We start from the raw sequence: 15942 nt of genomic DNA, 5'->3' as shown, positions 1-15942 counted from the left end.
AAAGGGAGAGGGATGAGATGAGCAGGAGCGCTGTGCAGCACGCGTCTCACAAGTGTGAGACAGGCAGTCTAGACAAGGAAGTATGTTGCAGGCCTAAAATTAACTGAAGCTAGACAAGAATGTTTCAGTGAGAGCAATGTGAGTTCTCAGAAGGAGATGGAGGAAGAATCTCCAGTTTCAGAAGTTGCCGTGGGTGCAACAGAGAGCAGAAATTCAGGAGAGCAAAGCATCTTCCCCGTCCTCCTCCAGGCTGTAACAAGCAGTGTTGTTTTGTATAGGAAGGGGTGTTTCTTCTAAGCAGTGTTGTAAAATGCATTATAAAAGCAGAAAAAAAAATAGCTTAAAAAAAAGTAATCTTGTAATGTGACGCCTTTACAAAGTTCTCGCTTCCTAATGTGGATAATATTTGTATAACTTTTTGGCTGTGTGTTCCCTCCTCCCTTTACCAGAGGAGATAAATCACTTGGCACGGTCAGCTTGGTAAGTGCAGCTAAGGGAGGGTCTGGTTGTTCTCCAGCTGTGCTTCGGGGAGAGCCCTGTAACATGTAGGACAACAGTGACATGAGATCATATGGATGTGAACTGGCTCCGTGGTGATTTAGCTGGAAATGAGAAGTGTGGTGTTGTGAATGTTGGATTTATTGATTTATTAAGCCAAGAGGAGTGGATCCCATAAGGATACAAACAGCAAGGTACTGAGTGGCTTCTGCAGGTGGAGCTGGGAGTTCAAAGCTGTGTGTTGGAGGCACACAGAGCACCAAAGGGCTTATGGTGTTCTTTCTGGTTCTCTTCCAAATAACTGCTTTTTGTTTTTGTTTTTTTTCTTAATCCTTGAAGCAGTGTTTTTTTGTTTGGTTGATTAGTTTGCATTAATTTAAGTATGATAAATATTTGAACAGATAACAGAAATCGTTCTCAAAGCTTCCTGAAATATATTAGTATTTAGTGTCAGACTTCTCAATCACGGGATAAGACACCCAGCATTAACAGCTATGTTTTGGCAGATGAACTCTTCATCTCTTCAGTACATGTGCTCTGCTGAAAAAAGCATTTCTTCTGTGGTGCAGGAACTGAATGACTTGTCACTTCAATACCTTAACAGTAAAAGGGATAATGCTAAGCTCTCATGTGATGCTTTCAGAAGTGCATGTAGATTCTCCTGTACTCTGTACAGGTAATAATGTATCTCTTCCTGTTTTTATATTTCTCCAGGTATATGTGGAATTTGATGACCTTGAATGGGAAAAGCGAGAATGGGTTAAAGTTTATGAAGATTTTGCAACCTTCTTGGTGGAGTACCAGCTGGTCTGGGCGAAAAGAAAGGACCCAAGCCAGACTCAGGGATCAAAGATCAAACAAATTCAATGGCCTGCATTGGTAAGATGCTTCAGCAGTCTTGTTTATTGAACTATTTTAATGTCTCTAATGCTATGCTCCATAGGAAACCAGCTAGTTTATTTTGGTGGTAGTGTTTGTGGAGTGTGGTAAGAGAGAATGGTAAAAAAAAAAAGGACAAGAAAATACTAATAAATCATGTTTGTGATGAGAGGATGGGCATGATATGGTAACTCAGACTCATTTTTAAGTCAGCTTAAAGCACTGCAAAACTAGTCTGAGTGATGGGGTAGAAATAATGGCTCTTTACATGGTCAGAGCATCTAATAAATATGAACTTAATAGAAACGCCTCTTTTGCTCTGTGGAAGATTGAAACTAAGATGGAAAAGAAGCCTGTAAGCTTATAGCACCTTCTTTATGAGAGTTGAGCATATGTAATATTTGGATCAAAGGTAAGAAAGATGAGAAAAGTGAAGTATCAGTGAAATGACAATTGCTTTCCTGGCTTATGGGGTGATAGTTGTGATGCTTCCTCTCTGGATTGATGGCCAAGCATAGAGTTGCAGGGAATTGTTTGGACGCTGTGTTTGTTGTTGATGCATCTTTAGGTAGATCTGATGAAATAATCCTATGAGGAATAAACATTTACTTTTTTCTCCCCCTTTTCTCTCCCCCTCCCACACCCCCCCCCAATAGCGCTTTTAGTGCTGTAAAAATCATAGAATTATAGAATCCTTAGAGTTGGAAGAGACCTCTGCCAAATTTCTCAGGATGGTGAGGAAGGAGGCATTTTAGGTATGTTTAATAATGTTAAGCTTGGTATCTGCAACTTCAGTTCTGGCTTTGCTATGGGATAAGGTGGTTTAGGATGGAATGTGCCTCTGTGTACTATTCCTTCTTGACTTACCTTGAGTGATTGTGTTATTGTGTAAAGCGTGGTAAAATTTTGCATGTGTTGGCTCTCTGAGATACTTTCTTGCACAACCAAATTTTCAGTTTCATCTTAGCATACCCATGAGAGAGAATTTTTAGTTTTGCAGAGTAACGTCACTTGCTCTTTGATACCACCTGTGTCTCCCTGGTTGAGATGAGTGTTTTAAAATCCGTTGGTGAGTTGGAATGCAGTATCTGTGTACTTTGGTTATTTTATATGCCTTTAGAGTCGCCCTCTAGGGTATGGACATTCTTCTTGGGCTTCAAAGAGGTGTCTTTCTAGGAGGTTTTCTAGTTTAGTTGGTGATCCTGTCACCAAGGTGAAAGCATGTCTTTACTGGTATGTGAACATGTTTCAGTTGCACCTTCTCACTACGGGCTTATCCAAACTCCATCTGATCCAGCTAAAGGCAGAAACTTCTTCCACCCCTGTTTTATCATCTGTGTTTTAAATTCTTGCTTTAATGTTGAAGTTTCTGAGGTACAGACCTTCCTTCCCAGTCCCATCAGCTACAAGGTCAGCCTCCTGCTTTTATGTTTAATAAATAAATAAAATTCAATCTTATAGCCCAACACAGGGCTTGGTAGCTTGTTAGGGCACAGTTTCCAGATGGTAAGATGACAAGTTCTCAGCATTTGTGCTTGGCTGGATTGCAGATGTTCTAACCATTGTTTTCTGTGTCAGGCTCTCTAGTCATCATCCATCCCCATTCCAGAAAATACTGAGATAGAGAATATTAACTCAGGTTAGAGCAGATGCCTTCCATGGAGTCCTCCCAAAGTTCTGTTCCTTATCAAGAGCTGCACTGAGCCCACCAGGACACAGTGAACATGGAAAGTGCTCAAATTGCCATCCTAAGTATGTTCTTTATTTCCAACCTGTCTGAACACTCTGATGTAGTGTATGACATCTGTGAAAGGGCATTTTTAAGTTAAAACTAGACTTCTTAAAAATGGAGAGGCAATGGAAAAGCTGGTACAAGTACTGGTTGCACAGCACTTTAGGGGAATATCTGCACTTTGGTGTTAAGTACTTGTTGCTGATATGATTTAGAAGAATTGTCTTGCCATAGTTACTAAATGAGAAGTCTCAAATGTTTCCCAGTGATGCAAGTATACTGAAAAATTATTCATGTACTGTCTTGTCTTCTTATTTAATATTGAAATAAGACTTACCGGTACAATTTATTTGGGGTACCCAATATATATGTAGCAAAGCAATAGTTAAGTATGTTTACATAGTACATGCTACACGATCTTGGACTCTAAGCATAATGGAAAGTGCTTGTTGATTTAGATCCTGATCACCTTTTGTTGTTGTCTTCTTTGATCAACTTACTCTTTATTTACTGGGTGGTATTCCAACTCAATCAGAACGCAAGGTCTATAATTTCTGTGGGCTTTTCTGTGGGGAGCCACCACTGCATACTTCACAGTTACCAGTTTCTTTTATTATTCAATTGTGAGATGCGTCATGATCTCCACTTCACATGTGAAATTGCTGGAGTTCAACCTGGTCACCACATGTGCTAATTTGAATGCCTGTGGTGTGTCGGTTAGTGAAAGCATTGCTGCTGCAGGCCTTGTCAATCTGTGCTCTAAGGTCGTATGCTTCTGGGTCAGGTGCTAAGAGGGTGAGAAAATAAGAATTGCTGCCTGTTTCTCCTTGTGTGGAGATGGATTCCCCCTGAATTCAGTGATTTGGTTATCCTTTCTGATCCTACCTCATTTACTTCTGGTAATTTTTCAACAGCTGAGCCTGGAGCCTTGGTGGCAGCGTGCTTTGTTGTATTAGGATGGCTGCTGCTGATGGCTAACTACCTCTGAAATCCTGCTGTAAAATAAGGGAAGTGTAGTGCCCACTCATGCTGAGTTCAGATGCTTTTCCTTCTTGTGAGGTTGTTTTCCTGGATAGAGCGGAGGAGAAGCCCTGGTCACTGTAGCTGGGAGCTGCCTCTAGAGCACAAGGGAAGCTGCAATGGCACTGCCTCATAAATAGCTTTACAAGAATGCAGGCAGCATTAACCATAGCATTTCTGAATTCAAGAGTTCTCAGCTGTGCTAGGTGCCGTACAAGCACAGAAGAAAATACTATCTCTGTCTTTGAGAGCTTACAGGCAGTATAACAAATCAAAGTCAGTGCAGGTAAGGAGAGAAGCATAAAGAAAACAGTGACAAGTGATGTCAAGAATAAATGTAGCCTAGTTGTTAGGGAAGAGTGTTTGTAAGCAACTAATGGAGATGTTTTATGGATGTCAGTGCAGAAGAAGCCTTCTCAGCTGTTGGAACAGCATGAAGAAGTAGCATGGATTTTGAAAACATAACAGGTGGGTAGTAGAAGCTGATATGTATTTCAACAGTGAATGATTAAGTAGCTTGTATAAAGTGTTGTAACTGAAGTTATCGGTTTAGTTTGGCAAATGCTGGGGCTACAAATAGTACAAAAACAGAGTGACAGGCTCAAGGTGTTGGACTATAGGAATTACCAGTAGCTGGGAAATGAGGCAAAATTGCTTTTGAATTCCTCTGAAAACAGTGTTGAAGAAATTGAGATGAGGGATAATTCTTCAGTCTGTGGGCGGAAAAGAACAGTTGTATTTAAGGGGGAATAAATCATTGTCTCTGATTTAGAAATAGTCTGGGTATTAGGGTGCTTCAGATCAGAGATACAGTCACACCTATTGTACAGTTAAGCCTGGAGGCTTAAGGCTGTGATGGTATCTTCTTAGCAGCCAGAAAGGGAGGTGGATGTGAGTGTGTGGGCAGGGTGACAGAGGGGAGCCAAGATACTCACATGGACAAAACAGGATGCTTCTGTGAGCTGTCAATTTGAATTTAATTATTCCCCCTCTAACCAACCATAAAAATACCTAAAAATAAAGCATAGAGAGAGAAAAAGAGTGAACTGAGGACAGAATCCATTTGGGATACTTAGAGAATGGTAAAATGATGTGGAAGAAAGTCAAAGGTGATAGACTAAGAAAGCACACTATGGTGGAAAACTAAATTGTGGGGTTTCTTTAGTAGCATCAACTAAGGAAGAGGAAGCTTTGCTATGGAAAAGCGATGGAAATGTTAATAACACGATGAAATGAAAGTTTATCATTGAAGGTCTATGGATAGAAATAAATTTTAGACAGCCATTTTAAGGGATTTTTCCATCATCTTGGAAAGAAAATAAGGGAAGAAGGATAATTGAAAAAGCAATTAAGATTAAATGAGTTTAAGATGGATAGATTGTGGCAAGCTTGTATGTTGAGGGAAAGGAGCCAAGAGTGGATAGGGAAGGATTGAAACTGGAGATAAGGGAAAGCAAACGCGCCTTGAATGGGAGAACACTTGAGAAACTTCTGCACATGCAAACAGAAAGGAAGAGAGTATTGTAGAATAGGGGAAGGAAAAGTATTCTTTATTTTGGCAGTTTTCCTTTTGGAAGAAACTGGCAGCGTTCTGTGGGGTAGAAGCCAGAAGAGGGAATGATTTGACTGAATCAAATATGATGAAAAGGAGGGGAATGGTTCTGTTAGATGGAAGGGCAGCGCTGGGTACCTGGGAAAGCTGTGTACAGGCAGAGGTGATTGGTTAAGGGTTCTGTGTGCTCTCCTGGGTGTTTGGTGAAGTGCGTGCTGCCTATCCTTGTATCTATAAATAAAACAGTGCTGTCTCCAGTGTTTGATTTTGAATTCAGTATAAATTCATGTATAATAAATCAGAAGAATCCATACTAATTCTCTAATGGTTTGAATGCAGAGGCTGTGCTTCACTAGCTTTGCACTGCTTACCTTGTCAAACCAAGGTATTTGCCCTATGATCTCAGCTGATATAAAGTTCTACAGTAACTATATCACTGCCAGTTTCAAGGCTGACATACGGCAAGAACTGGTTCTACTCCAGTGGTACGTTTCTGAAGAGTATATTTGAATTTTAATGTAAGCTAAAATGTGCTTAATGAGGAGTTCCAGAATATGCTCATTGCCGGGGGGAGGATGGCTGCAGGAGCAACTCAATTCCCCAGCCCACTAAAAAAAAGTATGTCTGTTTGCCTGACTTTTTCTTGGAACAAGTGAAGTCATTGCTAAACCAGTGGCTTGAGAACAATCTTTCCTGGGACTCTGTCCAGAGCTCTGCAAGAATACAGGGCCCCAGCCAGGCTTATAACAAAGCCAGGAACAAAGAGTGGGTCTTCGCATGTGCTCAATAACTCTTCTGCACTGTGAGAATGTGCAGTTGGTTTACAGTAGACAGTGCTAGTGGCACCTGCGGGACCTAGGCTGTCAGTCTGAGCCTCGTGATGAGGAGGAGGTGGCCTTGCAGAAGAATGAGATTTGTCAGGTGGGAGACTCTGCATTTGTTCTAGTGAGGTGTATCAGACCTGTGTGTTCATGCGCTGACTGTGTGCTGCGTTACTTGGTGGTAAAACCTCATGAGAAGTAGGAGTGTTTGTGGGCATGTGGAGGACAGACTCGTGCTCTGACCTCATGCAGCCTTCCCCCCTCCATGCCTCAGCTGCCTGTTGCAGAATCCTTCTGCTTGAGTGCAGTCTGCTTCAGCTGGCTCGATTGTGTTGGATTATGAAGCAGATGCTTATTTAGTGCCAGCTTAATGGCATTTGTGTCACCACTCAAGAGTAAAAAGTACAGCTTGAACAGCCACCTTCTATAGAGCTGCTGGATATTCTGGAGACAAATATAATTCTTTATTTTTGGCATGATGATGGAAAGTAGAACAGGTCCCTTGTTCATTCTTTTTTACACTGTGATGCACTACGACCTTCTCAGTCTCTCAAGAATTTGTTTTCTTTCTTGTCTCGATGGTCTAATTTTAATGTTTTTAGCCGGTTTCTCTTCTACGTGGTGTTGCCATGAATCAGATTGGTCTCCTTCAAGGTAAGGAGTTCCTATAGATGCAGCTGACTTGTCCCCTGCATTTTCATACATTTCACAGCAGCTTCTTCTGCCACTGAACAAGGCAAATATAGAAGTATATACTGGTAGATACCACAGTTAAGTCATCATCAGGCATTCCAAGTATTCTGTGGTGAGAAAGAATAAGTTCACAAAGGAGGTAGCTGCGTAGATGGAAAATAAGGCAGAGTGAAGTCTTGTTCTCCAGAGGCGTAGGAATTCATGAAGGAGTTTTTTCAGCTTCTCTGTTCTTTGCACCCAAAATCTGGTGCTTATATACCTGCTAGTGTGGGGTTGTGAGGGGCTGCACGCAGCAGAGGAGAACATCGTTAGAAACTGTCAGCTTCGTAGGAGAGATTTAAGACACTTTAGAGCTTGAGGAAGAGAAAATTTAAGCAACTGACTCAGCACAGCAACAGTGACCTGATTTTTTTGCTGCATTGTGAAAGACGGCAACGCACAGAAACAGATCTTGGAGATGGTTCAGAGATTATTTTGTTGGAGAGTGTGTTACTGTAATATTCCCACAGAACGTAAATGTCTCAAGCAGTACCACATCCCGCCTGTGTACTTTGGCACTGGCTTTTTTAAACCGCTGCTTACTGGTAGCTGTTGTTCTCCATGCAGGCTGCTAAGCGGAAGCCATTACCTTCCCAGGACGTGCCCCAGATGAACAGCTGTAGACTGAGATCTGTCTCCCCAGACGCCTCATTGTGAAATATGGGTGTTGTCCTGCAGCCTCCCACTGTGGGAGAGAGTGATAGAGTGGAAAAACATGCTGCAGGGGAAAGTTTGTCTGTGGCCCTTGTACTTCTTGTTCGTTTCACCCTACTGCATACAATTCCTTGTCCCAAAGATGTTGTCTTAAGGTATTGCCAATGGCAAGCTTGTACTTTTTGTTTGTTTGTTTTTCTTTATTCATGTTAATTCTAAGTGATGGAGAAGAGTTTTTGAGAGGATTTAGCTTTGTAAAGCATACTTCCATATGTTAAATAGGTAGACTGCTTTTTGTCATTGAGTTCAGTACAGAGAATTGTTTTGAATGTTAAATTGCAGAATTGCCAGAATCCCAAATAAAATAAGGTTTAGAAGCTTGCCCTGAGGTAACAGCACCACAAGTCTTTTTTGTCATACAGGCCTGAGGGCTGCCATTTGGGCAGATCCTCCAGAGAGAGCTTCTTTACTGTGTCACGGCATCCTGGAAGCCTCTGTGCTTCAGGTTGCTTCCTGCTGGTAAAGCATTTCCTCTTGCTCTCCAAGGATTACCCAAAATAAATTGCAGTGTACTGCTTAGCATCTCTCAGCTGTAGCGTTAGGGGGCACTCCCAGCTGACCATGCCTCTGTCATTTCCATGTGTTCAAGAGGCAGCAGTGAAATGCTGGTGGTAGTTTGTATGTGTTACTATAGAAGACTCAAATCAAGTTTTGTGAGGTTCCATCTTCAAGCAGGGCAGTTTAGGCAGCATCTGTGCAGGGAGCTTGGTGCAGGATATCTGCATGCACATTGGTTCTGTAAGGGGTGATGAGAAGGGTGCTGTGGTTATGCTCCTGTTGCAATCCCTACCAGCTTGCTCACACGCGTTCTTCACACGTACAGCCTCAGTGTTGCTTCCACAGCTTCATCAAACCAAAAAGCAAAAAGCCACACTGTGTCTTCTGGGACTGACTGGGTCATCTCAGTCTTTGATTTTTGATAGTGCTTGTGAGAACAAATATTCCATTAGCGCTGAAGAAAATTAATGGCTTTGTAGCTCTCTAAATCCATCTCAACTGCCTTGAACTAGAAGAATCAGCCCAACTTTGGAGGTGCTGAGAGAACATAGGCAAGTGGATGCTGTTGGCGGTTCCAGCAGTGTTTTGGAAAGGCAGCTTCCAAAGTGTGGGATTTGGGAGGTTGGACTAGGTGATCTCTAGAGGTCCTTCCCAACTCCTGTGATTCTGTGGTTTGGAGGAAAGGCTGAATGCTTACAGTGCCTTCTGTACATCTCCATCGCTCTGGTCACTCATAGCCTGTTTGTTGCTGCATATGTAAGTGATAATATTATAGAAATATGGGTTTTATATGTATTTATATATACAAATACATTTATGTATAAGAATGATACTAGCGTCTATTGACCCATGCCCAATGAGAAGCTGTACAGTGAGAGAGGGATGTCAGCGCAGTAGTTGTCCTCCATCCGAGTGGTGGCTGCCCAGGATGAGCAGAGCTGTGCCAGAGGACTTCCATCTACAAGCAACAGCTCGGTGTTTTTCTTATGATAGCAGGGAAGAGCAGCTGGGTTTTACACCTGTCAAATCCACTTGGCAGCTAATTTTGAAAGCCACCCACTGCTAAAATCTCCACTGCTGGTTCTGTGCATTAAATGACATGTCAGCTGTGCAGTACTGAAGCACTGCTCTCTCCGTGCTGACTTGAGTAAGATGACTTACTGAAGGCATAATTAGAGTTTTATGAGTTTCTCTTCCTCTTTTCCCAGAATTCCAGCAGCTTATGCCGGGTGTTGTTGTGAAACCCTTGATGTGCTGTCTTAATGCAATACCTTCAACATACAGCAGCGTGGAGAACCCACCCACAATGCAAAGCATTCTCTGAAAAATCATTTCCATCACTTGTATGTTACTGCTTGGATACGTACAGCCCTGTGCCCTACACAGCATCAAGGCAACCGTTTCCTCTAAGGTCATCTTTTCTATGGGAAGTTTCGAGATGCAAGAACTAAGTTGAGGGATTTTAAAAATAAATAAATTAAAAATATATAAAATATTATATATATAATAAAATTTAAATAGGAAAAAATTGGTATTGGTACCACAGGAAAAGAATTGATAACGCAGACTGTGGAAGACTTCAGGTCTTTGAGCCCTGCTGGTGTGGAAGAAGATGTTAGCATGAGGGGTAACGAGAAAATTGTGTTGAAGTAAATGATAGCACTTCAAATTGTGGACTGTGGGGTCAGTGTGTTACCTGCATTGCTGGAATGCTGTCGGTGGGGAAATGCTGTTGACTTTGTGTGATTTGACAGAGCTTGGGAAAAAAAGCCTCACTCTGCAGCTGAGGATTGGAGCTCAGTAGTGTAATGGCAGTAATTTTTAAAGTGCTTCTGCTCCATAAAAGGGTCAAACCAACAAAAAAGCTGACAGGCTTCTAGCTCCATCAGTTACTGATATGGTTTCACAGCAAGTCGAGCCAGTCTCTCACTGCTTTTGGAGTGGACGGTGCTATTACCTCCCCTTTGCAGTTCTTTTACTTGCTCCCTATCTCCCCCCAAATTTCATCAAGATCAGCAGTCTCTGTCCCTTGGGTTGCATGCACACACTCACACTCCTACCACATGATATAAAAACATACTGTGTAGGTGATTAAGTGCTTGTGAACGGATCTGTCATTTATTACTGTTATGTGTCTGTACCTAAATAGAATTGATCATTTCTGGTTTATTATATTTTGATTTCAGTGTGCTGTTCTGTGCTCTTAGTGCTCAGCATTTGAAAAAAGATTTTAAAACAGAAAGTTATTTTGCTGGCAGCTGTTGCAGGCTTTCAGCTGCACTAAAGCAGACTAATTTGAGCGCTTGTAGCAAAAGACTGCCTTTCTTCTTTGTCATAGATGCTAAAACACTATAAATGACTTCTCCACAATGCATTTAAGTCTGTTTTCTTCATCATTTAACGGGTTTTTGTGAGCCACAAAAAGATAAAGTCTCCACAGCAGCTTCCAGTACTGCCTAGGTTGTTCCAGCTGTGACTTGACAATGTTCATCTGGGACTTCTAATTTATGTTAGCTTGTGGAAAAAGAGGAAGATGGGAATGCAGTTGAGGAGCTGGCTGCCTGCTCCAGGTACTCAGCCTGTATGGGAATGCTCACTGGGAGGCAATCTGTGTTTCATATCCTCAGTATCCGTTGTCTGTGGTTACTTCATTTTTTATAGGCACCTGTCAGGGGTTCAGGGTACATCCCCTCTGAGTGTGGTAGGGCTGTGGGAGCGTGCTGTTTCACTGCTTCCCTTCTCTTGCCTTCCCAGTGGCATCCTCCTGGCCCTCGACTGCCAGGAGTGGAGTTAAGACCTTGATGTGCCAAAATGAGCTGCTGGTGACTTCAAAAGAGAGAAAGCAAAAGCTTCAGCTGAAAATGTTTGCTTTTATTGTTTGCAGCGTGCATCCTGCAGGGAGGATGCCCGTCTGAAGCAAATTATGAATGACACTGAAGCTATTTTAAAATAAGTCATTAAGTATTGAAAAGCAACTATGTTGTTATATGTGTGCACTTTGCTTTCTGCTGCATGGAATGTGCATGTGAACGGGAAAAGGACACAGCAGCACGTGGATATTTTTTGTCATAACCATTCTTCCTTGAAGTGAAGCATGGGGGGGGTTCCATCAACAGTGGCTAGTGGTAATTCTTTAAGATAATTTATCTTCAAGTTTCTAGCACACACTGCTAAGTAGAAACAACATTTTTAATACCAGAAAGTGAGTCAACGTAATGCTAACAAGTGTCAGTTCAGAGCTGTGTGAAGTCTTCAGGAACCACACAGAATCACAGAATGGCCTGGGTTGGAAGGGACCTCAACGATCGTGAATCTCCAACCCCTGTGCCACAGGCAAGGCCACCAGCCTCCACATGTAATACTAGACCAGGCTGCTCAGGGCCTCGTCCAGCCTGACCTTGATCACCTGCAGGGATGGGGCATCCACAGCCTCTCTGGGCAGCCTGTGCCTGCACCTCACCACTCTCATAGTAAAGAATTTCCCCCAGTATCCAACCTAACTCTTTGCTCCTTCAACTTAAAACCATTTCCCCTTATCCTGCTGTTATACACCCTTTCAAAGTGTTGACTCCCCTTCTATTTATAGGCATCCTTTAGGTATTGAAAGGCTGCAATGAGGTCACCCCACAGCCTTCTTTTCTCCAGGCTGAACAAGTTTGTCTCCCTCAGCCTGTCTTTGTAGGGAGGTGCTCCAGCTCTCTGATTGTCTTTGTGGCCCTGTTCTGGACCTTCTCCAACAGCTCTCTGCCTTTCTTGTACTGGGGGCTCCAGACCTGCTCACAAGGGCAGAGTAGAGAGGGACAATCACCTTCAAACCGTTCTGGAAAAGTTCATTAGACTGACTTTGTAAGCAGTGGAAATAATCCATTAATCTCAGTTCAGGTGCTTTTATTCCATTGATTAGAGAATGGGTCTTTGTTTGAAAATAATATCCTCTAGAAGTAATTAATATTTTACTAAAGGAACATGGCTGACCTCAACTGACCCTGAGTAAGTCTGACTTCTTGTTTACAGACGGGTGAATTATTAACACAAATAAAGATATAGAGTTTATTTTTTGTCTACTGACTGTCATAGGATCTACACCAGTCATGGGCAGAAAGAAGTATTTTACTAAGCTTTTTGATCTTTTATTAGCTGCTTTTGTGTTCCGTTTTTATTGCTTTATGAAAAGGATTTGGTCTGTTAGTTAAACAAATGACAGAAATTTACATGAAATCTCTCAATATTCAATTTTTGAACAGAATTGTTCCAAAATAAAACAAAACTGAACTGTTGTTATGTGTAATGCGTCATTCTGAGGAAATCTTGAGTATTTCAATTTGAAATTTCTCATCAGTTCTCAGACTCACTGGGTAAGTACCTCGTTTCTTTTAATGATGCACAATTGTATTTGTATTTATGGCTTTGGTTTTGGATGTTTGGGGATTTTTTTTTTGTATTTCATTAAAGGGCCTCACTGGGATTTTTAGTGCCTATACTGCATTGCTACAGATTGTACTAGTGCCATCACAGGAAGAATAAAATACTATGTTTTAGGGCTGGCTGAACAGATGCCTGTGAAACACTTTGCTGAATCCTGAGATGAGCCAAATAGCACTTATTATAGTTGGTTGAATTTGGCTATCTTGAAAATATAACAACAAAGCCATATATTCATACGAGTACAAACAAAATCCACTGATGCGCTGTATAGATATATTTATTTGCATTCGTTTTGCATTTAGGAGATTATCTACGTTTTTAGAGAACAACATTTGCGTGCAGTTTGGTATATTCACCTGGAATAGCCCAGGGAGGTGGTGGAGTCACTGTCCCTGGATGTGATCAAGGAAAGGATGGATGTCAACACTGAGTGACATCGTCTAGGGCAGAATCATAGGATGGAATGGGAAAGGACCTCAAAGATCATCTATTTCCAGCCCCCTAAGCTCATGGTGCAATTTGTAAATGGAGAATTAATAATATTTGGGGCAATTCACCCAAGATTGCAGGGGAACTGTATCGTCAAGGACATCTTTAGGAACCTTACTGTACTGGAAATAAGCTAACAGTTAAATGGAATCACTGTGTGCATTTATTTATTGAGTACTGAGAACATAATTGATATTTGCCTACTTCCTGGTAAGATAGAAGCTTCCATTCCTGTGGAAAAAGCAGGAGTTGAGATTGCATCAGAACTGGTAGCAAACAGTAACTTGTCGGGCATCACCTGCAAAGAATTGCACAGAGCTCGGCTGGACGCAGCCAAGTGTGCTGGTGGAGCAGGCAGCAGCGGTGTGATGGGGCAGGGCTAGTTCAGCCTTAGCAGAGTAGTGTTTGACTTGGTTTGGCAGCAAAGGCATTGCATCTGGTTGTTGTACGTCTGACCGGTACGTGCGGTATGGAGAGAACCTGCTGTGAATTTTTCTTTGCCTCTTTTCATCCCTTTCCAAATGTGGTCAGGTAGAAATGCAGATCAGCTGTCTGTCTGAATATGCAGCGATTCATGCTTCCTTCAGACGTGCATCATCTCAGATGAACTTTTCCTAGGGAAGAAAACAATTGTATGCATTTTTCCAAATGCTCTCTTATTGACAGTTCTAATCTTCTGTCTGTTTGTATACGTGCTCCATCTTGGCAGTTGTTCTGGGTATATTAGCTCTGCAGTATTCCTAATAGTAGAGGATTATGCTGATGGTGGTGCTTGATGGCATCCCTAATTGATCATACGGTTCTTCTACGATGAGCTGTTTTCCTTTGTTACTGTCAAAACACCCAGCGAACTACGATTAATCATATTTTGGCACATGACTGTGAAATTACTGCCGCTGCCTTAGAATGTCGATTTCAACATCTTTGGCTGCTGCAATTGCACAATTGTTAACGATAGACGTACTTGGAGTTCCTTCAGTACAAATGACATTATTGGCACATGTAGCGTTGTGTACTAGATTATTTATTAGAAAAAACACGGTACCTTTTACTGGGTTTTTAAACCCTCCTCTGAATATCTGAAACAAGCCTGCTTTTGAAGTGGCAAAGTGACCAGTGTCATCCCTTTAAACTTGATGAATGCATGCACAAAATAGAAGTGAAAGCAAGAAGGACAACTGTTACAAACGACCAGACAGGGAAGGTTAACTCTGCTGGATGTCATTTCACTGGTGCTGTCTGTCTGCCCTTAGCTACAAAGAGAATTAGTAGGACTAGAAGGGATCACAGGTTCTGCCTTCTCCTTCTGCACTTGGCATAACCCCTTCATGGGGCCTTTGTTAATGTTGTTTGGAGCAAATTCTGGATAACAGAAGAGACAGAGTGACTTTTTCCCCCCTCTGCCAATTTTTATAGGATTCAGATTTCTTTTTATATATTCATGGCACTTTAGTGCATGCTTTGGGTAACGTATTTACAATGTGGCACTGATCTCTTTTGTTTTTTGTAATTATTTAAAGAAAGTACAGCTCTGTTAATTAGCAGTGGATGCTTCTGGCACAGTGAGGCTATGAAAGGCAGGCACTAGCTACTTTCCATTAGGAAATGGTTTTCTTTAATGTACATTAACATTTTTCATCTGTTCTAGCTAGAGTCTCAGTCTATACTTTGTGACTCTCAATCTATTGCAACAGCTTCTTTTCCTAATATGGTTCCAGTTAGGTACAATAGTCCAGATTTTCACTATTTGCCTTATGAGATTCTTTGAAATGAACTAAAAGACCTGTTTATTTTCATAAGGGAGAGACCAAAATGGGAGATAACAGGAAAGTCATTGCAAGATTTGTATGTTGGCTAGCAATAGCATTTTGACTTTAAAAAGTGAGTAAGTGGAGAAGAACCAGCGAATGTTTATATCATATTACTTATGGAAAATAAATCATTAGGCCAAAGCAGATATTTGTTTCTCGCTTGAAATCCTGTTTTTAGCCATGGTAAAAAGCTGTGAGTAGCTGAAGAATATTGGTAAGCAAATATGCAGGCAATAGCCATTTTAATTTATCAGAAACCAGTGCTTATTCTTCCATTTGTAAAACTAGTTATGAGAACTACCCACAAATTAATCATAATTAGTAGCACTAATCAGTATTGCTGGTATTTTTAAGGCTATAATATCTTCAGGTATCCTTCTCATCAGAGCAGAAGAGATAAGAAAGAAAATCCATGTGTAAGATGATTTTCAATCCTGTATGTTTTCAACAGTTGTAATTCTTGACCACTGGCTTTATCAGTGTGCTCATCCAAGCCATCTGTTGTGCACAGTTCCTACCTTCTGCAGCATGTTGGGTGTCATTGCCTGTAGCTTGGATCCACCTTCACTCCCCTTCTCCCTCAGTGGCTCTGATGAGTTCTCCAGCACATATTTCTGTCTCTCCTGCCTTGCAGACAAAATGTGTGTTATGTTCCTTATGTTTTATTGCTTATAGGTTAGCCATCTCTGAGGGACTAGCTTACAACAAGTGGGAGCTGTTGTGGAGTGGGGAAAATAACACAGTTCCAGACTGCAACTAAATGATCAAATC

At 41.6% G+C, this 15942-nt stretch overlaps 1 protein-coding gene across 3 annotated transcripts in view; it reads left to right on the top strand.

Moving 5' to 3' along the window:
• Nucleotides 1–15942, top strand: part of JMJD1C (jumonji domain containing 1C) — a 141131-nt gene that overhangs the window by 41258 nt on the left and 83931 nt on the right. For all 3 annotated transcript variants that reach the window (XM_015866212.2, XM_015866211.2, XM_015866214.2), the window contains exon 2: nt 1213–1377. The gene's annotated coding sequence lies outside the window, so the exon portion shown is untranslated. The remainder of the gene's footprint in view (nt 1–1212; nt 1378–15942) is intronic.

This window comes from Coturnix japonica, chromosome 6 (genome assembly GCF_001577835.2).
Source record: "Coturnix japonica isolate 7356 chromosome 6, Coturnix japonica 2.1, whole genome shotgun sequence".
Lineage (NCBI taxonomy): Eukaryota > Metazoa > Chordata > Aves > Galliformes > Phasianidae > Coturnix > Coturnix japonica.
Note: the sequence above shows the minus strand (reverse complement) of the source record. Positions and strands in the feature narration are given on the sequence as shown.